The sequence below is a fragment of the Chaetodon auriga genome, chromosome 17 (genome assembly GCF_051107435.1).
Source record: "Chaetodon auriga isolate fChaAug3 chromosome 17, fChaAug3.hap1, whole genome shotgun sequence".
Lineage (NCBI taxonomy): Eukaryota > Metazoa > Chordata > Actinopteri > Chaetodontiformes > Chaetodontidae > Chaetodon > Chaetodon auriga.
In genome coordinates, this window is record NC_135090.1 from 5,967,572 (window position 1) to 5,993,807 (window position 26,236).

The window sequence follows — 26,236 nt, forward strand, 5'->3', positions numbered from 1 at the left end:
TCAATAACTTGGAGAAAATGTGACCCAGAGGCTAAAACCAAGATGGGTTTATGTATATTTATCAACGTTATATCCTCCATGAACTTTGGAAGCTGCTATTGGTTATTTTGCTTTTGTGGCTTGATTTGTGCTCTGGAATAATCGCTGCCGGCATTAATGGTGATTTTTTATTTTTTTTTTAGATGTATAAATAGTGTGCCTGGAAAAATAAATGGGTGAAAATATGCACATATTGCTCGGTGAGGTCTGCAGGGTTGAAAGGTCTGCAGTGATCGAGACGCGAGGGGAGCGCGGACTCAGCGTGTTGTTTGTGAAGCTGCAAAATGCTTTGAGTGATGCACCTGGTAACAGTGTAAGAGTCAAGAAACTGCAGCCATGCAGAGGAGACGTGTGTCATGTTAGACTTCTGCTTATTCATACCTCCCCGTCCTGAGCATGCTGGGAGATTTTCTTTTCCATAGATTCTTTCCAGACTCCTGTTTATGAGTGATTCACCGCAAAGACAAACGCATTATGAATCAGCTTACTTTTTAATCTCTCCCAGAGACCATTAAAAACCGGCTCAAATGCACTAATCTCCTATTCAGAGAAGCGACTTATTTATAGATATGCTTGCCATCTGTTGCTCCTCGTCTTCATAAACAAAGCCCCACATTGTCATTGATGTTTGAATCAAAATTGCAGGCCTATACGTCTTCCTCAAGACGCCTGCGTTCAAAAGGAATTTGCTAAGTGATTGCAATACATCAATTGCAATGAAAATAATCATGGTTTATGGGGCAACGTTGTTATATATGTCAGAGCAGACCACAAGGGCAGCGGAACCGGTGTAAAAGAAAAGAAAAACGCTGTGAGAAATGTTCTGTCAGGTGGGTGTAAGGAATGAAGAACAGTGAGCTATTACATTGACGAAGTGTTACTTTGATCATTAGAGAATGGCTGCCCCCTTTCTCGCCTCTCGGTCTGTCCCAGCCCACTAAATATGGTGTTGAGTACACCTAAAACTAGACAGGCTGTGCAGCACCCCGGGGTGTCATATATGGTATATACACCCATACCGTTATGTCTGCACACGTCTGCATTCAGAGTCAGTGTCTCTCCCTCCTCTAACAAGCGGCAGGGATCTAATCAGCGCCGCGGTCTTCTTCCTGCTGACTTGATGTAAATCCTAACTGATTTAAATGGAAACACTTGTCTCGTCAGCTTTCAGTCCTCATAAAATCCCATTTCAGTGAGAGGATGTCATTGGGGTCTCGTCACCTGAGGAGTAATTAGGCCTTGATGTGTCCTCAAGCTGATCGCTGTGTCAGTCTGTGTCACAGAGAGAACGGGAACTGGGCTTCCAGAGGCTTCACCTTACCTCCGCTTTGTTTTGGCCCCGTGAAATGGACGGGATTACAGTGGCAAATCAGGAGCGCTTTTAACACCTTAAATAAGTGGATTCCTTCCATCACCACATTTTGGTGGCGGCAGAAGGATTGCGAGGAGAGTGGCAACACTGCCTCCTTGTGACCATGTCAAATTATCTAAGAGGACATGAGGCATGTGGATGAGAAAATAAAGCTTTTCTGAAGAGCTTTTCCATAAGTGGAATCCTATTGGAAAAGAAACAGGGGTGGTGGAAATAAAACACAGTTGGAGCTAGAAATTTAGACACCAGCTAATTGTCATAAAGCTTTGCAGTGAATGGTGCAGTTTGTTTAATTCATTAGCAGCCCCAATGTATACTGTGCAGCTCTGCGGGTAAAAGCATCATTACAGAGATCCCAAGGTCCTATGTTTGAATCTGAAATTAGAGGCATTTGGAGAAAATAATTTTAATGGGCCACAACAAAATGAGAACAAAATTATAAGAGGTGCACAAATACAGAGGAAATTGTTTTAATGTTGTTTTGTTGTGCTTTTCTCTTTATTTATCCTGTTTACTCCTGTGAACAAAGTTCTACAAAGTACATGCACACACAGCTATCCGAAAAAAATAATGCTGAAAGGCCTTAATGATATGCTACATTGTATTTTCTCTACACTTTGCAAATACTTTAAATACTCCAATAACAGTGGGATAAAACACAACTCCACTCTCTTTTCGTCTTCCTCAGTGATCTTAACAAAGCCCTTCCCTCAAGATATTGTTTTCCTCCTCATACAGACCCACAATGCTGCTTCAGTGACAAAAGGCACCTTATTGTGGCTACTAAATGGAGCGCTCACATCCATTACACAGCCATTCAACAGAATTATATTGCCAGCACCAATCTATCAGGTACATTGATCACGCATCGTCGGCTGTGAAGTGCAGACTCTGGTCTCCTCTCCTGGAAGTGTTGTGCAAAAGAAACCTAATGAGAAACTGTCAGCAGCGCACAGGTAAACAAATCAATGGCACCCAGCAGTGCTCCCAAGGTCGAGCCACACACACATGGTTACACGCATGCACGCGCACGCACGCACACGCACACACACACACACACAGGGCTGGCGCTGCAGCCAAAGCTTCTGCGGTGGAAAGGGCACTGTCAAGATTTGACTTTAAGCAGAAAAAATGGGGCTAAATTGGGATTAGTTTACATCTGAAGGAACCGCTTCACATTTTGGGAAATATGCTTAATCGCTCTCTTGCGTTAGAGTTAGATGAGAAGATCGATACCACTCTACGTTGGACCTGAAGCTATAGCCACCAGCCAAAAACATCCAGCCTGGCGCTACACAAAATCCACCTACCAGCTCACTGATGCACACGGCTATATGAGGGACTATTCTTGCACTTAACACTTTAAAGTTAATTAAAAAGATATATATAGATATATAATGTTCATTTTTCAGCTTTAGATGAACTGGTGGGTGGATTTTAGACAGTGACAGGCTGGCTCCTGGTTTGATACCTGCACACAGTCATGAGAGTGGTGTTGATCGTCTCATTTAAAAGAAAGTTAGTGTGCATTTTCCCCAAAATGCCAAACTTGTCCTTTAAATGCCACAATACCATATCTGCATGTGTATTAGAGGTGGATTCTTAAATGCTATCACCAAAAACAAAACAAAAACAAACAAAAAAAAAAACACTATTCTGTAGACAATATTCATGCAAGACCAGCTGTCCGTGTGTGTGTACTATATGAGTGTATCTGGTTGGGAACATGTGTCCAGACGCTGTGCACATCAGTGAAATAGTGTTTGAAAAGGGGCAATTACACAGAAAAACAAAACAAAACATGAGAGTGAAGAGCAATTGCAGTTTAAAAGGAGTCTACACATGAGTTCCTGGAACAGTGAAAATGATGACAAGTAGTATAAAAGCTTGATTGATAACTGAGTAAAAGCAGGGGAATTCAGAAATATTAATCCATTGACATGTTCCATTAGGCTTTGCGCTGCGGCAGTCTGTCAGCCTGCCCACACAAATGTGTTTTTACTCTTTGACACAATGTGAACATGACAGAGCAGGTAGCGGTGCTTGATGTCACCAGGATTTTATCAGACAGATCTTTTCAGGTCTCGCTGTGGCTGCAAATGCTCCACGAAGTCTGTGACTCAGTTTGCATATATTTGTTTGTGTGTAATGAGTAAGAGTTTAACAGAGCAGCCTGAAGTAGGCCGTGACACGTGTTGACTAAGTGTGCGCTGAGAGTTATCGTAGTGCACTTACATACCAGAGAGAGGCACAAGGTCAACAGCAGTAATTATTCTGTGGGAAGCGTGTTGGTCTTCCGTGGGTGATTTCATTTCCTGTCATTAGCCACAGCGATTAAGCACAAGAACAATGATACTATGACAGCATCAGCGTCCGCCACACGGCTCCAGGCTCTTCTCAATATTCTCTAAATGTCGCTTTGCATGGGTTAACCCTCCTGTTGTGTTCAGGTAGCCTGAATCTTTAAGCCATTCTCTGCTTTCATGAACTAGCAAATGATATGCAATGGCCATAATGGTTGGATGAAATCTCACCATCAGCCCCCACCTCTCCAACCCCCCAATGCTTTTTTAAATATAAGAGATAACATTGGTGATATTTTCATATAGCTATGACAGCGGATGCTAAAATTTAGGACCATCAACCATAAAAGAGACAACTGCTTTTCTCTCAGCATCACCTCCCATGACTCCTCTATCTTTTGCCCCTTAGCGGGTGAAAAGCCATAAACACAACACTGACTTAAGACCACTTTTTAAAGTTAATATGGCTAGCATGTTAGCAAACAGTTAGGCCTACATATTCACAAATCCAGTAGACACAGAGCAGCATTAGCAATCATCAAAAGTCTTATTTCTGGTCACCTGATGAATGCTAGTACAATATTCACTCTGTTTTTAGCTCTCTGTTGGTCTGCTGCAGCTCTGGAGGGAAAAATCTGGCTCTTTAGCTGCTAAATTCTCCAGCTAGTCACTATATAAGTTTGCTCAAAGCTTGTCGCTAACTTTGTGTTGGAAAAACCTTCCTGCCACTGCTGGAAAGGAAGTTGACGGAAGAGATTTTACCAAACAGTAAAGCTTTGGGCTGTGAAACCAAAACACTGAGCTGAAAGATGCTAAAACGTTTTTTTCATTTGTTAATGCAAACATATTGATTGCGGAGGTTCCAATTCCTGTAAAATTCACAAGAAAGCAAGAAAGCCATGATCTTTTCGGTCACATGGTCAATGCTGATCAGTCAGTTCATTATCAATTGATGTGTCACCCATAAAAACTGCTACTTCAAAAAACAGATAAAGTCTGAAGTTTTTTTTGTTTTTGTTTTTTTTGCTATCATTTTTAAATGGTGAGTTTTCCACAGTTGACTGCATGATGATCCTGTCTGATGTGAGTGATCTTTGAACTCCACATAGTGAATATACTGTCATTTAAAACATTTCAGCTTTTGTCCATGAAACTTGTCTGTAACATTCAACTATGACTGTGTTGATCAGGGAGAGGTAAAATAGCTTCAAACAGCAAGAAGAGTTTGAAGGCTGATTATTGATCTTAGAAATAGAGGAAGGACAAACATACGCCCTTAACACGATGCTTTCTCACCCAATTTTCAAACCAAATGCTTGGCACGAATGCAAATCATTGACATTTGCAGCATGGTGTTAAGTTAGGAACATTTTACTGGATGAAGAGAGGATTTCTCCTCAAAGATCGTTTACACTTTCATTTTGATGTACTTCATAACAGACTGATGAGAGAGAAGTATTTCACTATGTAATTTCAGTTCTAAAGATAGCGAGCCTCCAAAAACATAACTGGCACACAAGAAGTGGTGAGTTTTATATGGCCAGTTTGCCTGAAACACACAGAAGAACTAGAATACACCAGGCATGACTAGAGAATAAAAGAGAGAAAATCAGCAGAAAAGCTATGAAAATGACATCACAATACTGAGTGACCCACTGTGTCATAGACTGACAGATGATCTCTGGGTCACTAGATCACTTTGCACCTCACACACTGACTTTAATTGAGATTTATTTGTGTGAACTGCACCCATATGCCCAGAAATCCCACACGTGTGCTCTCACAATCATCTCTTTTAAATGATCAAGTCGGCTGTTAATGCAGCATTACAGGCCTCTAACATCCTAAATTAAGAAATGAACTGCCCGAGAGCATCTCAGGAGCACATTTACATACTGAAATCCACTTTGACTCGGACAAAATGGAAAGAAGAGCCACATGTTAGGTCAGAGGACCATGTGTGAAATACATTTTTCACCACTGAACAAACATTATCACACAGTGACAACACATAAAAAAACATCACCGACATTCAGAATGAAACACTGTCTCAAAGGTATTGCCTGTATAAATTCCTTTTTATTTTATATCTAGTTATCTTCCTGTTGTATGAGCCATTAGGCGCTGTGACGGCAGATAAAAGATGTTGAAATAGTGAGAGGAAGGGGCTGGGAAGAGGATTTACCTACCCAGTCTAGACAAGTGATCTGTGGGGATGAAAAAGACTGCTGTTTGCCAAATCCTCCATCTCCCTTCATAACGTACCTGCGCCGCCTCATCAACCTTAGAAAAGCAGGAAAAGGGCGCACTTTTCATTCTGGGGGCGAGATGTACAAACAACACAACTTTCTGCCCATTTATCTCTGAACAAAGTTTGACTTTTGACAAGGAAATTGAAAAACAGAGCCTGTTTACCAGAGAATTTGGTACCCCTCCTCCACTGGAAGGTAAATCCCCTGGAAAATGTAAGATATATGGAAAAATCCAATTGTAAAGGCAGTAAAAAATACTCACTAGGGGGCAAATATGGATTGTGATATCCACACTAGGGTTTCCTTAAGTGACAGGGCATCCAAGTGGTTCAAGAGTTCATCCTGTAACAGAGAGGTGACAGGAAGGTCACAGGTTCGATCTCCGTGAATGTCAATATCTATCAAACTCTAAGTTGTTCACTCACTGTGTCGGGATAACAGAGTCAGTTACTGTAAAATGTAATGTAATGATATATTCATTTCAGGGGAAGGAAAATCATTACCCATGATTCATTATTCAGCAGCACTAAAGTAAGAGGACTTCATAAGTGCCTCGAGTTACAGAGCATCCACCAAAGTATACATTGTTTAAATGTGTTGCTTTCAAACATTGTTATCACCGAGTTTCAGCTTTCCCAAATCCATGTGTGTGTACAGTACATCTAATCTGCCTTTCATTTTTGAGGTCTACTTGTAAAATATACAACCAAGGTGAACCGGTAAGAGATGAAATATAGTAAAAGAGGTTCCGGCCTGTAACAGACTTTGAAGAGAGCAGTGAGAGTGAAGAAAGACAACAAAACAGGGAGCTGAAAAACAGTAAAATGCTCCATAGAGCTGAGGATTACTGCAGAGCTGTGTTAAGTTTCTCTGTGGGTCATCATTTAGATCCACTGGGCCTTATTCACCCTTTGTCTTGAAGCACACAGATACTTTAATATCATAAGACCACACTATGAAAATACTCTATTAAAGGCAAACTTCACTTATCAGCAAGATCAACAGGCCGCTCATTGCATCTTCCTCTTTCTTGAACACAGTTTCTTTTTTATTCTAATTATAGTGATCTGTTTTCATAAGAGTGTGGAGGAAAAGAGGGTCAGTGCTGCAGTCACCTTCCAAGCGAGTCGCTGCAGCAGGAAAATGGTAGTATGTCTGGCAACGCTCGTGGTTTCAGGGGGAGCAACATGAAAGGAGGTTACCTCCTGGAGTTTAGTAACACAGGCTTTACTTTCCCTCGCGTACTTTCTTTTTGGAACACCCACTGTTATAACTCAGTTTCACTTTTTTGCTGCAGTGTAGATCAGAGCATTACCTGGAGAATTACACCCCAGAGTTCCTACATCTGTAGGAGCAAGTGGGTGTCTGCACCGGCTCCTCTAGTGATGGAACAGTCCATTAATCTGTTGTGAGAGGGGAGGTGGCACGTTAGAAATGATAAAGGGAACACGTTGAGGGCAGTTTTTCGAAGCCAATAAGTTAATGAGTTAGAATAGTCATATAGATTCATATATTTAACATCTACATCATCATGATAAACAACACGATAAGCTTCATGATACATATATAGCTTTTTAGAGGCTCCAGGCAGTTGCCTACCTTGCCTGATGGCAAAGTCTACCCATGGATCCCTTTTAAATATAAAGATATGAATTAGCACAGTGTTAAGCTTTCCCACTTTTCTCTTCCCCTTTCAAATTCTTAAAAGCACAACATATGCCCAAACTCACTTTGAAAAGGTGATCTGGGGAACTTGTTAGCAAACAGTTTGTTTACACATCCAGCAGACACAGAGCAACATCATATTCATTTAAAATTACTTTTGCGTCTACCTGATGAATTTAAGACCAAAAGTCTCCACAAACCCCTTTTCTGCTGATAAATGCTCCATCATTTTTACTTGCTAGTTGCTAACTTTTTGTTTGTTATGTGGCGTTGTGCAGATAGCATAGGGTAGGATTATTTTTTATTTATTTATTTTTTTCTGGATGCAGCTGCCTGCTGCTGGAAAGGTTGACGGGAGAGATGAGACTTAACCAGAACACTAAAGTTGATGGATAGAAAACCAGAACAATGATAGAAGCTAAAATGATGTGTAGAGGTGAGAACTGTGTCTCAGTCAGGAGACAATACCCAGCAAGTTCGTCACCGTCTTTGAACTTTGTTGTATTTAGACTCCCTTGGTTTGGATTTTTATACCTCTTTGGATTTTGCGTTCTTTACTGGACTTGTTCATTTTCTCCTTTGTTGGACTCATGCTTCATTGTTGGAGTTATTTGCCTAATTGGACCCTTCACCTCGCCTGCCTCCTGGCTTGTAAGTCTTTATTTAGTCGCTGTAGTTAATAGATTTCTTATATTGCACCAGTAGTCTGCATTTGGATTCAACCCTGTTAGTTCATGACCCAATTTCAACAGCCACTGTGAGCAACACCTTGCACAAAACGTCATCGACCCATATAATACAACTACAACCTTTCCCTTTCTCCTTAAATATTCCCTAAAGCTTATTTAAATTCTCAAAACATTGTTCCAATAGCTATATAACCTCTCCTCCCTGTCTAATTGCTTCCCCCAAACAGTTAATGCATTTCGTTGTCTCTGTTGCACTCTGACAATTACAATAAAGTTGAATCTTATCTAATCTAATCTATATGTAAGTGTGTGTGTGTGTATGACAGTGATATATTCAAGAAATCATAGTTTTTTGAAATTATATAGTGTCAAATTTTATATGTCTTGCGCATCATTTTGTAGATTTCTTGATATTTAATATCTTTGTCAATGTTGGGATCTCTAAAATCTCTGAAAAGCATAATGATTGAAAGGTCAGATATTTAACGTTGACTGTCTTCTTGCTCAAGCCACAGGTATTTCTTTGGCATTGTTTAAGGAGAATAATCAGCTGCAGTTAGAAGTCATGTCACACGCCATGTTAATTCTTTAAAACACACACTTTCATTTAACTTTCATTTGCATTGCCAATACTAGTGTCTCCAAATCTGCAGTCTTTTTTTATCCAGGAGTTATTCTCAGCCACACTGTAATGATCGATTTTACAACTGCAGTAAGACCGTTATTGTCTTCGCTGTCTCCACATCCTGAATGAATGAGTTAATTCAGAAAGTGAATGTGAGGTGAATAAAGAGTAATGCTGGAAATTAACCACTCACGGCTGACTGTAAGAGCTTCTCTGCATATGAATGACCAGAACGAACATTATTTGGTGTAAACAAGCCTCTTTACATCTAGAAATGAATGTGCGAGCTGAGGCTTCTCTTTGTGTGCATGCAGCATACACTGAGCTAATGCCGTTTCATCCATCTGGCCTCAGGAATTATAATGTCAAACACAAGTGGGGGTTTCTGAACATGAGATCAAACAGTTTTACAGGCCCAGACAGTGAAAAGAAAGGAGAACAATTTATAGAATAACCATTGAAAATGAAATACCCCCAAGCACTGTTAATAGAAGGGAATATCACAGTGCACAGAAGGCTTCTCTTTTTCATAGCTTAGTCTTTTCTCAAGGAATGAACACGTTTCATGTCCAGAAGCCATCACAGATGTTAAAGAAGAACTTTCATCTATAAAACCTGCCCAAAGTAAGGCAACACTACATGAAGCAAAAGGAAGGACACATTTGATATCTGGAATAAGGTGACATTTTTTATGGGAAATCAATTTTCAAAATGGCCATTAAAATATTCGACCAGACTTCAGACTGAGCTTGATATTTCAGTATTGATAATCCATAAATTAATGATACAAATGTACCCAAACCAGTTGAGGAATTGGAGAAAAAGTAGCATAAAGTAGCACAGACAAAGACTTCTGCTATCATTAGCTCTTGTTAACAACAGAAAAAAAAAAGTGTTTGAGGATAAAAGGGGGTAATTGGCTGCAGCTCTCTCCAGACCAGCAAGCAGCCAATGTGTGATTGTGCAGCAGTCTGCTGGTGTTGAGAAACATCCTTGTTGCAACAGAGACAAGAGGGAGAGCAGCTTATTACACAGGAAGCAGCAGTGAGCGGCAGTTAGAAAGGAGGAGATTCTGAGGTAAAGGATTCTCTTTTTAAAGTGGGAACACTGGAAACAAGCGCTAAAGCTCCAGGCTAATGGCAGGTTGCTTGACAGTTTGGTTCCAGCGCTCTGTCACTGAATAATCACAGCAAAAAGGGAGACTATCGGATCCTGAAAATGACACTGGTTTACAGTTGGAGCGTATCCTCATATGTAAAGTCAAGGAGATTTTATACAAAGAAACATTTGAATGAGCCCTAGTATTAGCATGAGATTATTTACCAATGACAGCAGATTATAAGGAGTCAAAGAAAAGGAACTGACAAATATAATAGAGATGGAAGTCAGTTTTGAAGGCAACATGGATAAGAAGATGAAAAACAAATGCATAAAGTGCAAATCCATCTTAAAGTGTCTGTTCATAAGTGGTGTAAAGGATGATGTTCATCCAGGTTATAGTCTGTCACACAGCAGACAGTCCCACTTCAATACCACACACTGATCCTCCCGTAACAGTGTTTTATAAAGTGAAAAACCAGAAAAACACTTGATTGTTGAGTCCTATTCTGCAATGCAATGCACAAAAGAAATAATTGAGCTATTCATGGCTAAAAAAAATTGCTTTTCAATAAGTCAATAATTTCATTGACACATGAAAGCACATATATCACTTCACGTGGTACAAAAGGTCACACAGTGTACTCTGACCGTTACAATAGTGCATATTGTATGCAGTTTTTGTGGAGGAGGAAAAACACAGACGACAAATACATTAATGATGCCTCTGTTACACTGAGCTGTGCCAGTGAGTCAGCATTCACCATACGCCTGCCCAGGTACATGTGAATGGATGACAGCCATCACTAATGAGTTAGCTGTTGTTAAACCGGTGTTTGATGAGCCAGAGCATCTGCTAGATGGATCTGCAGGACGACTCCACAGTCTGGCTATAAGGAAACAAACTTCAATTTCTTAAATATAGACTGTACGGCATGTCTTAGTGATTTGGCATGCGAAGATGACGTTTGTCCACCGGGAATTTAACTATATGACAACAAACGAGGACACTAAACTCTTTGGCTGAGGTAAGTGCAAGTTGCCTCCACCAGCTCCATATTTATTTTCTAATACACCTTGAGGTCCATGATAGCAATAGCAATAATAATCTTTTTTTTTTTTTTTTTTCCAGAGGTTGGCTCGAGGAAACATCAGTGGCCCATTGCACCAACTGTACATAAGTTAAAGTGCAAAGTTCAAACTAAAACAATACACTGAAACTACTTACTACTGGGGTGTTGGCATGATAAACATGAAAGAAATATGATCAGTAAGAAGTTAAACACAGCTAGCTGTAGAGATAAACGACCTCTTTGTTTGGTTTGTTAAATATTTGCTGCAGTCTGTACTGGGACTGCAGTGAAGCGAAAGCAGAGGATGAAACAAATGAAATAAGGAAAGGAAGGAAGGAAGACTGCACCACATTTCTGAGTTAGGTTTCAGTCAAAAATTACTGTGAAGTGTGTGACCACCAGCTGTGTGTTGGTACACCACCAAAATGTTTGGAGCTTGTGGTGCCAAATAGGACTTAAACGTTCTGTATTTGCTGTGTTTCCATTATTCTGTCTCTAGCTTTCTGTCGCTCATACGGCATACCCAACTTAACAAACAGCGTCTTTGTAAATTAAATCAAAGAACATATCCCTCTTGGCACTTTGAGTGTTTCTGAGCTCCTCCGGCAGCTGTCAGGAGGCCGTCTGGCTATTAAGGCTGGACGAGCGGTTTCTGCTCTCCATTAGAACTGTCAGCTCCACTGAATGACTCTCTTTAATCACTTCAAATATCATTTCACACAAGGAATTTCAATCCCCTCCAGAGCAACTGAGAAGACAAAGGCACATCAAGTGAGGCCTTGTGAGAGCGTTCGCAGGCTGGCAGCTGGGAACGTCACACGCAAGGAATTGTGACTTTTCAGAGAGGAGGCGCGAGACTGTTTTGGTGTGACACAGCTAAATGGGAAAAGATGAAAGAATCAGAATTTATTACCGTAAAATCACACTGAATTTGACTGCTCCTATCAGCGCAGCGCAAGTATGCCTTCTTTGATTCATGATGTGCTCATGCATCCGTAACACATCCTTTGAGCCATGATTTTGATATGACCAAGTGATCCCTCATAATGGATCAGATCAAAGACTCAATTTTCTGCTTGTCTGAAATTTCAATGTCAAAACTATTTGCTGGGAAGTTTTGTTTCAGCGCTCTTGTGGGCTGACCTGGAATAACTATGTGCCGACACTGATGTTTGCCGCAGAGGAACAGCGTCTGTAAACCTTGGTATCTTCTTCCTTGGATTGTATCGTACTCCATCCTATATTTACACACTTCCACGGAATGAATTCCAACCCAGGCACTACCGCAAACCCTAGTGTTACATCTTCGGTTTGCGATCGCTCTATTATTGACCTTTAACCCTCACTGAGAGCAACAGTCGTGATGTTGAGGAACCCGCTGATTCAGTAGCTTTTCTGCAACAGCTATCAGCTCCAACATACACTCTTATTTATACAGCAGCAGGGTGGAAAACTTGCACTGGTCTTTTTTTTGAATTGGAGAGGTCAAAGGAGAGGTTTATGTGTTGGGGAGCCAGGAAGCTATTCTTGGCTGAGTGTTTTTTTTTCTCATTAGATGCTTTGAATATGCTTTGCCTTTTTGGCATTGAATGTAAAACTGACTTTTAAGAGCCAGTATGCTAGATTTTATTACATATGTTAGTACTTTTTCAGTCAGGGATTTTTCTCTGTAATTTTCTTGAATGTGAGTCAATGAGCAATGTGAGCTTGGGGGGTTTCAACTCTGCATTAAAGAAAGCCTATGTAGCTTTTTGCTAAACGGTGGCCACTTTGGCCTCAATGGCAATTAAAGGATAATGGTAAATGCTAAAAGTAGCACAACAGTAGCACAAGTAGAAAGGAGTCAAATACCAATGTTTTGTCACACCTCTGGGCATCTCTTACAGACACACAAGGTACACTTTAGCGTGTGTATAGGATGCACCTGACTTTCAGCTAACCACAGTTTAAACCAATCCGCAGCAATATTAAATGTTCACAGCAACTGATCGACCCGGCGTGGTAGAAAGAGCAACAACGTCCTTGGAAGGGTAGAGGTCAGGGTAGAGTGGTGGGTCATACATAGGACCTTCACCCAGGAGACTGGTGTTCATGACCCCTGTGAAACCAGAGGTCAGTGGTCTTTTCTTATACCATATCAAGTAATTTTGATGCCTAAAGCTAAGCAACTATGCATCTGTGTGAGAGGCACGGCCATATTGTGAACATTTCCCCCTTGGCAATAGCTGCATTAAGTCAATAAAATATGTTAGAAATGTAATTTAATGACAATAACAGCAGTATGAGAATTGAAACTATCAGTTGTGGGCCTGGCCAATGCCATTGCTGCCGAAGTCTGCTGTGTTGGCTGCAGTGGTCTGTGTGATTGCAGTCTCTTACACCAGTTGTTGACTTAAAAGTTAATCACATTGCTGTAATGTACGCTACCCTCATCAGGAAGCTGATTCAGTAATGTCATACTGTACCCAAAGTTTGCAAACAATCTACTGGTCATAACAGACCAAAGTTGTAAGGCTGTAGCAGCAGAAGCCTTGAGTATACTGAACTGAGCATGGATGCATTTTATTCCGCATGGATTCAAGTATTTATAAAAGCTTTATGCTTTATTTGAGAGCTACTGCACTTCTCTATATGATAAGTATCATTATGTCTGACCGACAATTAACTGTCAGTGGCACTCTGGGTTTTCCCTGTCATGAGCCGGAGGTCACAATATCCATTACCTCTGTCCTCTTCAACCTTTGAGGAATGATGGCCCATGTTTCTGTGTGAAAGGACATGGCTCCAGCATCAGGCAGCACATCCCTCTCTGTCTCTGCAGGGCCTGCTGGGACCTCTTAGGTGACAGCGTCACTCGAGCTGAGGTTGAGGGCTTCCTCCAGCCGACTGCTTGGCTGCCTGCCTGCCCCTCTTCTTCCAAGCTCAATGGACATTGATCCCCCAGCAGCGACACAGTGTCCCAGGGAGGGGTAAGCAGATACACCTCGTTGCCTCCAACAATCATTCTGCCCCTGTAGGGAGAGATCGTGGTAAATTAATAGTGTGCTTGCAGCGACTAGATATTGTTAATGTATTTGCTATTGATGGAGTGAGATAACATGAGTAGCTTCAGCCTTACTTAACACAAAACATAAATCCTCCAAGGCCACTGAGGAGGAGCAGTATGGACAGTGAGTTATTTCGAGCTTTTAGCAAAGTACAGCACTGGCAAATTAATTTTATTCATGTGAATAATGCCACAAGGGGCATCAGAACAAGTTCAACTTATTGATCTTGATATGAGTTCCACCATAAAACCAAAGCGTTGAATAAATAGAGAAACATTTTAGAAGGCATGATTTCATTAGGGACTGTTGGTTTCTTGACAATTGAACAGTCAACTGACAAACAGCATTTAGTGAAGAGGAGTGAGGAGGGGAGAGGGCAGGAAGTGCAGAGAGTGGAGAACTAGACCTTTTAATCCTCTACTCAAACTTCTGTTTTACTGAAAGTTAAACATTGCTCAAAGATGGAAACTTCACTGAATGACTGAGTGCTTTATTGCCCACATGATGTTTGGAAAAAAGGTGACCACCCTACACCGCCCAGAAACATTTTCATATTGCTGGTAAAAATACCACCTAGTCATTCAGTTCATGAAAGGTGCACTTTACCTAAAGCGTGGGGAATAATCCACTTGATCCTTCATAAGAGCTGTCACAGTGCTGCATACACACTATCTAAGCCCACTTTGAACTTTTGAATTTGACAGGCTTTGGTGTGCTGTAACATGACTTTTTAGACTGATCTACTTTAAACTTTCATAAGAAAGAACAAGAGACCGCCTGGAAGGTCCATCACTTAGCAGTTTTGCTCCACAGCTGGCTGCACGCACTGATAAAACTTAAACATACAGTACATGCATGTGGGTCACGGTGCCTTTTTGACTTTATTTTACAACAAGACCGTCAGGGAAGGATGTCTACACTACAGTTAATGCTGGGAAGTCCCAGTCTTATGTTTCTTCAGTATGTACTAAGATGAAGTCCACATATTTAAATGTACAGAACTTTGGAGTTTTGGGAGTTTTCCTCACACAAACAAGAGGAGGGAGTAGAAGAAAACATTGGGTGGAAAAGCTTGGGTTCATTCATTCATTTAAACTATAATGGAGAACAGATGAAAGCGGATAGAATTAGTGTCAGCCTGGTTGGATCGTCTGTCAGCCTTCACTTTCCCTAAGATCCCCAAATTTGCATAGTGAAGGTGAAGCTTTAGGGGAACCAATCTAAAAGCTGATGGTGTCGTTATTCTATAGTCATTACATTGCGCAATCAACATTTGCTTCATAATGATACATTAAAGCACAAAAACTTGTCTATTGCCGGTTTAACTATGAATCACAGGCTAACAGATCTACTTGGATCAAACAATTGGGCAAACCCCAGCAGCCCTCAATACACTTCAGCATACAGGCAGAAGTTGGGCATGAACAGGAAGCGTTAATGGCATAAAGTGTGAAGGTGCAGGAGCTGTTAATGCCAACTATTCAGTCAAGTCAGATATATGAGTTTGCTGTAGTACTGAATGATCTAGCAGCAAGTGTATCAGGGTTTGTAGGTAGCACTGTCACCTGACTCTGCAGCACTCCCCTCAGCTCTGCAGAGCATTTCAGCCTTTTTTGTTTCATTTTTTTTCAACTGGCTGTTTTGGCCATCAAATGCTGTGTTGGTTCAGTGTTACCACTCTCGTCTGCTTCGCTTCCAGACACAGCAGGCAGCTGTTCTCAGTGAAAAAGCTTTGATAAACCCACTGTACACTGCCACCCCATCACCAAGCAGCAGACAGACAAAATTAACAGCTCGCAAGTCCAGATAGTGGAGCATTTAGCAGCCTTTCCCATTTCCCATAAGAGCTGGTGAAGAGCTGATGAAGGTTCAAATGCTTCTATCTTGATCGCTGGCATTTAGCTTTGCAATATACAAAACTTGAGTAGGCATGAGAAGGTGAAAGCTCTGTCAGCATCTCTCAGACTCAGAGTGTAAGGCTGTGCTATTTCCGGGGAGCAGTACACACTGAACTTGAAAAAGACACAGCAGAGACAGATTCACTTTTTGCCAGCACTACCAGCAACCCACTGTGCTTCACCGAACACCTACATGAGGCCTCTGCGCGCTATTACGTCTGCTGGGTCACAAGGTCTGTAAGCGATTTTCTCTGGTTATATTGGGAGTGACTATAATGTATACTGTAGCTGCCTGTTCTCTGAATATTGCCTACCCCATCCCTACCCATCCAGCTCCCACGTAACCCACTTTCTCTGAAGGAGAGTGAAGGGGACTGGAAGCTAAGGGACCAAATATCATGGCTGGTATGTATGTTAACCAATAAGATTTAATGGTTGGAACAACCCGTTGTATAAAAAGCTCCCCTGGTCCTTTGGGCGTGATTATTGAACTCCATAGAGTCTAAAAAAAACATTGTGTTCATGTCGTGTTCATGCCATGGCCTGAAAAATACCATAAAAGTCAGTGCTACAGGAGGATTGACCATTCTGGTACACTACAAAATGGAAATGTCACTGTTGTTGCCCAGGTAACATTGACTTTAAGATGTTTCCATATGAGCAGAGGTGCTTAACAGATTAGATAAAATATGCTATTGTTGATTTCCAGTTAACACAGTGCCTCAATGGTCAAAACTGTCCCTTCACAGCAAGAAGGTTTTGGCTCTCCACATGTGTGCGTGGGTGCTCCAGTTTCCTCTGAATGTGATACATGCACCTCAGCTGAATTGGACACTGTGAATTGTCCATAGGTTTGAATGTGCTGTATGTGTCTCTATGTGTGCTAAGTGTGTGACAGGCTCGTGTCTTGTTCATGGCGTAACCCACCTTTTGATGGTGCATGCTGGAATAGAGGATGGTTGAATGGTTTATTCATTCTTCAAACACTACTGAATAATACTTTATACAAACATGGCAAGCACTGGGGGAAATCGGGGAACAGTTGTAGCTAACAAGAAAGGAACTCTTATGCTTTACTTTTCCATTGCCTTTGTTGGAGGACAAGCTAAGAGAATACAAGAGAATTGCATTCACATTGAGTACAAAACATACAGTTGTTGCCAAGACATAAGAGCCTCTCAAGCCTCCCAACTGTCTCTGACAATGTGACAATATGGCTGACGGTGCAGAACCATTCGTTTAGAAATCAGGATCTGTGAATGCTGATTAAAACCATCATACAGTCAGTCTCTACTGTTTATTTACTGTTGGAAGGTTTGTGCCTTTGAAGCTGATTGCTAACAGTGATTAGTTTGGTCCTAAGGTGATGAGACAGGTGGGTCTGGGTAAAAGTGCTTCAGCTCTTCAAACAAGTCACATTCATGGAGTCATTCATTCATTCAAGTCTTACTGTGAGAGATGGCCACCCAACCTTTTCATACAGGATGCAATGATGAGTGGAATAACTGTCAGCAGTAATGAGTCTTAGGGTGGAGTGATGAACTGAAACTAGGGGTTTAAGAGTGGAGGCAGAGACATGTCTATAGATAACATCACCATAATCCAAGACAGACAAGAAGATGGACTCAATCCTCTGCTTCCCACTGAGTACAGGAGAATTCGCTCTATTCCTGAACAAATATCCACTTTTTATGGAAGCTTGCTGACAAGTGTGTCAATGTGAACTTTGTACACAAGTTTTTGATCCAGCCAGATGACAAGATATTCAAACTCTGAGACCCTTTAGATACTGTGCCTGTAAAGAGTGGTAATATGCAAACAATTGTCCACAATATCTCTGGAGTTAGAGAATAGCATATATTTAGTCTTGTTTCATTCAGGTCTACTTGTAGGATTATTGTAGGATTTCAGTGGCTGAGTGTTCAGTAATTGCAAAGCAATACAGAATTGTATCATCTGCATAAAGATGGCCATTACAATTAGTTATAGAGGTTGTAATATTGTTAATAGAGACTGTGAATAAGACAGGAAGGACAGCCTTGTGGAAGTCCCTTTAACAGTGGTAAAAATACAGAATGAGCGTTTCCCTGAATCACACACTGCAGTCTATGAGACAGATACTCTTGCAATCATTTACAAGACTTGGAGTCAAAACCAATATCACATCGACTGTGCAGGAGCGTTGCATAATCAACATTATCAAACACTCTCGTTAAATCTTCAAAGAGGGCAGCACAATATTTCCCTTTATCATTTGGAACCAAAGTAATAGCAGTGACAGCACTGTTTGGCTCTGAAACCAGACTGGTGTGAACTTAACACAGAATTTCTTAGGGGGAATGATTTGAGCTGATTATTAATGAATGACTCCAGGACGTCAGGAAGACATGACAGTTCGGCTGATAGTTATTAAGATCTGAAATTGTAGACTACAAATGGTGCTCAAGTCTTGACCTCTAAAGGCCTGGACAGGCCAGAAAATGTGGTACAGGTCGATGAAACCACCTACCTTTGTGAAATATGTGGTTGTAGCCCTCTCACACATAGTGGTCACTACAGTGGCCAAAACCAAGATGGCCGGCGGAAGGCCAGAAATCCTGAGCAGCTCAGGAATATCTTGCCAGTCTTTCTATAGCAGAAGACCCATGCAGGTAAATGCAATTAGGTAACGACTAAGCAGTAATATAATTGTTAAAATTTCCAAGTATTGATTTTTATGTTGGGAGGAAATGACCATTAGTCATCTGCACACTAAATTGGACGTCACGAAACAGTGACCATATTCCAGCTACAGTTCACACTATTACTTCAACTTTGTTCTTGTAAATACTTCTTCTGCAGCATTTTTGGCTGGAAATCAAGTGATTCTGCAGTATTTTGTGCCAATTAGTTTCATTATGTGAACAACATTCAGCATCTTTATGTTTTGTAAAGCTCAACTGCAGCAAAACCAAGTACATCTGCATGCAGTGTCTTGTGGCTTTGTGCCCTGGTTGCTTTGCCAGATTTCACAGAAGATAGACTTTGTGAACTGATGTACAAGTCAGTGAAAACTGAAGAGACTGCACTGCTGAATTACATCTCAAAGGGAGTATTTGGAGAGCCATGGACAATATTTTTCTGCAATTTTTGTAGAAAATGTTCATTGGAAAAATATACAGTTCAAGAGAGAGGGGCTGAGGAGTCAAGAGAGGAGCTGAATAAGAGAGGAGGGAGACAGGAGCGACGGTCAGCATTCTTACATTGCTTTGAACAGTTTTAACAGCTTTAGCAATATATATTACTTTATAGCTATCACGTAATTTGACATTTTATTCATTGTTTTTTTAAAATATATATACTCAAACAAATGCTGTCCACCCCTGTTGAACTGTGAAAAACTCTCACTCAAAAACAAGTTTATTCTATTTTTGTTTTCATGCCTAAAGAGGGTAAAATCCAGACTGAGCTGGTCATAATTCATGCATGAAAGGGCTAGAGCCTTGGTGAAGTAATGGCTACACTTGCAGAACTGCTGTCGATGCAAGAGTAAATGCTAACTTGCCAGCTGCCGGCCGAGCACATGTCAGTCACAGCCGCTCCAATAGATTGTCCCTATTTTCTCTTTGCTTTTCTCGTTCACTCTCCTTGGCATTTTGTTCACCGTTTTATTTATACTAACAACTCCTGCCGCATAACAGTCTACAAACTCTTTGCAGAACAGTTATTACTCCAACAAGAGGAGGGTGAATAAAACCAATAAGATAGCTTCCTCCATTCTGGACTCTCCATCTCGCCATGCCTTGAAGGAAATTGGCACAAAATTTCAAACGCTGTTGAAAATGTTTAAAATGCTGGTGTGACCAGGCCTTGGCGTTTTCTACGGCGATTTCTGTTTATCATGCTTTTTATTTAGATCTGTGTTGTATTATGCATGTCTATTTTCTGACATGATACAAAAATTGAATTTTTCAGTTCTCGGTCAAATCGAGCTGAGCGTAACTGGTATAGCATTTGGATTTTGCGTAGAATGAATCTGACAATGAATATCTTATTTATGATTAAGGTACACAGAACTGAGGGCTTAGCTCTTCTAGACTCATGTTCCACTTGACTTAACTAGATTTAATTTATCCTTATGCCACCCATTATGTGATTATGTGCTACACACAGAGAAAAGAAGATGCTGGAGAAAATACTACAGCAAACACCCTTTACAACCCCTCCATCCTTCTTCTAAAGCTAATGACCCAATTCAATTTTCATTTATTAGTATATGGAATCACTGTTTGAGTGTGACATCAAGGTAAAATAATACCCAGAACCAAAAAAATCCATATTTCTGCGATTAGGTAGAGCATGGTTAACTTGAGGTAAAGTGAGCAAGCAGCAACCACCACAGTTTAAGCTTGAGAGATCTGTCAGTCGAGCACACATGACCCCAAACATACATTTTGTAAAGGCTGATAGCCTCAGTAATTTCCAGGCTCCACAGTAAAACCACCCAGACACACATTTCACAGAAACTTCGAAATTACTGAGAGCCCGTATTGATTCGTGTATATATCATTTCAGAAAAACAGACTTTTAAAACCATATAGGAACATTTGTTGCAGAAGTCCCCGCACACACTCTCAGTGGTGAGTAAATCACATGTTGTGATAATATCAAGGCCCGAGGTGAAATCTATTGAGCTAAATATGTTGTATGAATGTCATCCCAACAGAATGCAAGAGAGAACAATTGTTTTGTTTTTTTTTTGCTATTATATTTCTATCATTTCTGTTTATACTGACTGTTGTGTTGATGAGTTCTCTGTATGTCCATAAATCTTTCATTTCCTGAGCATTGTTATTTTTTTGTGTATTGTGCTCTAAACCGCTTGTTTTGGCTGATGTCAATTTGACAGTAGATTTTTCAGTGCAACACACTCTTTTTAGAGCCATTTATTTTCAAAAATACACTAACTTGTGTGCTGACATGCTATCTAAAAAGCACTGCACTTTACTGTATCATTTTAAAAACAAATCTGAATCAAAATGTACCTCACAGGCAGGGTTCAGTGTATATATACATATATATATACTGTATATATGTGTGAGTTGCACCTTTTAGCAGAGGCAACATCTGGTTAAAGCACTCCATATGTTTTAACATATTAAGGATATCTGGCTGAGAGCACATGACAACATACCTCTTTAGCAGTGCTGTTGCTTATGAATCTGTTCACATCTCGCAAAAAGCTCTACAAGGAGAAAATGTTCCAGTCCACTGCACAGAGAAAATCAGTCTCTCTCATAATAGCTCTGGGCAATTTCAGACCACACAGAATGACAAGGGAATCAATTTTCCTGGTTAGGTTATAGATGGATTTTCTTCACCCGCTCTTTTCATAAGAAATAACTGAAATATGTTATATAAATTATTAAGAAATCTTCAGCAGTGACACATACTGTGGACCACACCACCTTCCTGAAACCTAATGGAAATTGTTTTTATCATGTATTCGAAGAGAATTTCAGAAATTTGCATTTGCCGATCTTGCTTTACGTTTGGGACCCAGAAGTGGATCCTTAAAGTAATCTAGCAACACATTCATGTGCACTGAATATTAAATAGTGAATGAAAGTCCTGTTATCCAATAGCTCACAACTTGGTTCCGTTCAATGATGTGAAGATGGAGAATAGATGGATCCAGCCTGACCTCATGTGGAGGATACGGTACAAAGCAGGTCATGAGAGCGGCAGCATCGTGCATGTAGGGCTTCTCTGGTAATGTCAGAAGATTCGCCCTCAGTCTCTGCTCTTTGAAAATACGTCCTTGAGGAAGGCTCTTAACCCCTGCACGCTCCATGGATGATACTAAAGCTCATAATATTGCCCCCTAATGTGAAGCAATGTGCATTAGATGTTCACAAAGACACATGCAGAGGTAAAGAACAGAGTCAAACCGTCTAAGGTGATCACTCTGTGCAGTGTAAGTCATCAATTAGGCTAATAACTGCACTACTTATCAAACATGTCAACTACTTGTCATCATCTTACACAAGGGTGGGGTAAAAATCCATACCATAAAAACACGACGGAGGCACATCAGCTGGTGAATGCTCAAAGCTAAAAAGGTATTAGCCAGATTTCACTCAGGTGATCCGACACAGTGATGTTAATTTTTAGTGACTGCCAGCTGGATATTGACAAAGCAGATTTCCATCAAGGACTGATAAAGCAGAGCTGATGCCAGCAATCTGTCGTCTTGAGTTGTTTCAATGATGAGATTTGAATTAGGGCTAAAGTAACAGCATCTTTTAGTATAATTCAATAATTTATTTGACCTATAAAACATCATGACAAAAGCCAGTTGCTCAAAAACTAAAGTGATTTCTTCAAAGTGCTACTTAGAAAGCCAGAAGTGCCAAAAGGGGTTCAGTCAGTCATTATTTTAGCTTTAGGAACTCTTACTATTTTGATACTCTAATAATTTATTTATGCACTTAATTATCAAAATTGTCACTTATTTTCTTTTCCTTGATCATTGATTGATCAACAAATAATTTAGGAACTTCAAAATATGTCTGTGAGCTTGCAGTGCAGGACAGACAAACCATCATATGAACAAAACATAAAATTACACAAAATGCATTAAATGTCGAGGTCAAGTGAAAACTAAATGCACCTAAAAGTGCCAGAGGTTCCCAGTCTAAGAGTTGAATAGCGTAAACATATTAAAATAAGCAAAGTGCACAAATAATTACAAAGAAAACCATTAGCAAAAAAGTGATTTTTAATTTTTTGTGAAATTAATATATTCATGGACAGTGGGGGAATTTACTCGAATCCTGTACTTAAATATACAGTTTTAAAGTATCATACTAACCTATACTCCATGTTCTGATACCTTGTACTCAACTATATTTTTCACTTACATTCATCTGACAGCCACATCTACCAGTCACCTTGCAGATTAAGATTTAAAAAACTAATTACATGATCATCCTATGAAATACTGAAGAAAGCTTTATTGTCATTTTCTCTCAGAGATACAGAAATAACGATATAAAAGTACAACAGTAAGTAGCATAAGTATAATTTAGAAATAGCTAACAAGTGAATAATGCATATATGATGCAATGTCAGTCCATGAAGAAGTTCAAATTAGCTCAGCTGGATACACGAGCATGCTGATTACATGTTAATTTCTAATTAATAATATTCCAGTATTATAATGTACAACACTCCTGTGAACTCTACAAGGTGAGTGTGTCTACTTTTGCTGTTACACTTGTACTTAAAACAGACCTGAAAGACTAAACTTGTGCTTAAGTATATTTTTCATTGCTGTACTTATACTTTTACTCAGCAGTGTAAAGGATCTCGACTCTTCTTCCATGACTGATCTCAGCTGGTTCCTGTCCTCCGCCTGTCTGAACTTCTTGATCGGCCTGTTTGTATTTGCTCGTCTCTGTTCAGCATTTAACTTTGTACATATGAGCAGTGCGTTGAGTGTAAGATGCTGTTTGCGGAGTGAGTCGATGGCTAAATGTCAAGTGTAAAATGTAAATGCAATTATTCCGTCTGTCAGGCTCGCGGTGGGCGGGGCTCTGTTGCCATGACAATGACGTCAATGTTGGTGTCGAGTAACCAAAGGTCAAAATAAAGACAAGTGAATGAAAACGGAAGGAAACTTAACAGGCTGCCGAGAATAGGACAGAACATGGCCAAATCGGCTCAAACTTCAAGCTGGTGCTCTGCAGTGGGTGTCGACCTGATGTTGTCTGGGAATCATCGTTTTATTCGCCGGTAAGGAAACGTCAGACAGCAGAAGGTTAGGGTCACAGACAAGCTAACAGGAGCTAGCTGTGTCAGCGAGCTAGCTAGCCTAGGTCGTTGGCTAACAGGAGCTAGTGCTAACAGTTACCACATTACATTGTTTGCTCTGGCAGGCTGCCTGACAAGACAAAGTTACTTTAAGCAGCTCGCGAGCGATACCAGTTTACTTACGACAATTGACGCCTGCTCCTAAAGGCTATCTCGCTGTTTAAGGTAGCTTTTTCAGTGTTGCAGTCAGCCAGGGTAGGACACAGTAGCTGGCCTTGCAACAGTGAAATGTTTCTCAGCTGTGTAACTTCCACTGACACTACAGTACCGTTATACTGCAGCTCTGTGTAATACCTATGTATGGAAACGTAATGCTATGGCTAATGTCATTGCTGCAAGTTAACGTGACATACAGAGCTAGCTTGTTAATCTATGCAGAACAGTGCAACGAGTGCAGGTAAACAAGGTTTTTAATTGACTCATAAATCATAGACACAGTGGCTCATAAATCATTGGTCTCAGTAGATGCTTGGCAGCGAGCATGCAGTTGAATGTCTTTGTACGTTGTCATTGAAAGTCATCCTCAGCATCATCAGTATCAGTGCCCAGTTAGACTTGTGCAGCATAATGGTAATGAGGTCAAGCTAACTTCTCTTCTTCTGCAGGTTTTAGGTAAAATACAAGACTACAGACAATAATGGCGTTGACACTGGAGTCTGGATTCACTACAGACATCATCGACAGTCAGTGTGTGATACTGGCCCGATGGCCATTTGCCATACTGTTTCCTGCTCTGAGCGAGGTGCACCTGCTGGAAGAAGCCCGGACAGTTTTTAGCATGCTTGGTAGAGATGTCAAAATTTAGAGAAGATGAGAGAAGGTCTTGGGTCCTGGTCCTGCTGTCTAGATTTTCCATCACTTGGTCTCTGGTAGCGCACGTTATCATCTGCAACCGAGGCTACAAATGCACAAGGTAGTTTGGGGCTGTAAACATCCCCGACTGGAAGCTGTCTATCTGCAAAGCTTTCAGTCTGATGTTTACTGCTGCCGGCGACCTCCAGCGCCGCAGATGGAAGAGCTAGGTACATGTCCGTTTATCTGACCTGCTTCTTCAAACTTAATTGTCAGGGATGGTGGTATTAATACTTGCTAATTAATGGTAATAAACTTTATTTGTATGGCACCTTTCATACAGGAATTGCAGCTCAAAGTGCTTCGCAAGAAAGGAATCACATAAAAGACAATGTAAAAACCACACAATAAGATATAATTAGGCCCTGTCGGTCATGTTTGAGCCATAACGTTGTGTTTTGGTGGTCGATATCCTCAATATGAGTTGTTCAGACTCAGTTTATGTAAACATCCTACACTCAGCTGTAATCAGTTGCAGCAGTGGCTGAGAGAAGGTTGTTTACTTGAACTGGCTTGAAGTGACACTTTGAAGCACGTACGGCGAGCTGAGCGAAGGACAGCCATAAGGTCATACGCCACAGGTTTATTAAGTCAGTCAGTCTTTAAAAAATGAGAATTTTGTTTACTTTTCTTCATATCATACCGCTGAAAACTCTTTTTTTGGGCTGTTATTCACACAAATTAAGCTCTTGGAAGATGTCATTTTGAGCTTTGAGAAGTTGTCAGACACTTGGTTGACATTTTATAGCTAAATGATTCGTGGACAGACTATGCTCATTACGCTGTTTCCTTGGTGACTGAGTGTAATGCTGTTCCATTTTCTCCTCCTCAGACAAAACAAAAGAGGTGTTATCATACGGCCAGCCCTGTCAAAGTGAGAACATGCCTGTGGTGTTATGGTGTTGCATGTTCATGCTGGCATGAAAACTATGCAAGCCATCTCAACAATGTAATCATGGTGGTAATCAGCGCTATTTTTTTCTTTGTGTGATGTAGGTGTCTTGTATGAACACAACCTTGCTGCCAATGTAACACATAAAGTAACCACAAATTGAATTAAAAGGGGGATGTATGGAAGATTTGATTTTTATAAAACATAAAAGGCCAACACGAAGCAAAGGAGTGAAAGATAAAAGACCATCAAGGTTTGTTTGAGTGGATGAGCTGCAGTTCAGCTCCAACAGAAGTCCTGTTCCTGCTTTCATGTTGACCTCTTAAATAGAGTTCTATAAATAGAGGCCCTGCCAGGGCCTAACAGAGCAGTCTAATTTCTGAATACATCCATTAATCACCAGGAGTAGGTAGGTTCATGAGTAAAAGAGGACTTTATTTTTACTACAGTTTGTGTGTTGTTGGCTGTGTGCGATATAGGTTCAGTCAGAGTTGTGGCATCAAATGTTATGCATGCTTCAATATGATCCAGATTAATGGGGTGTTGATCAATGTGCAGATGTTTTACTGACTGTCCT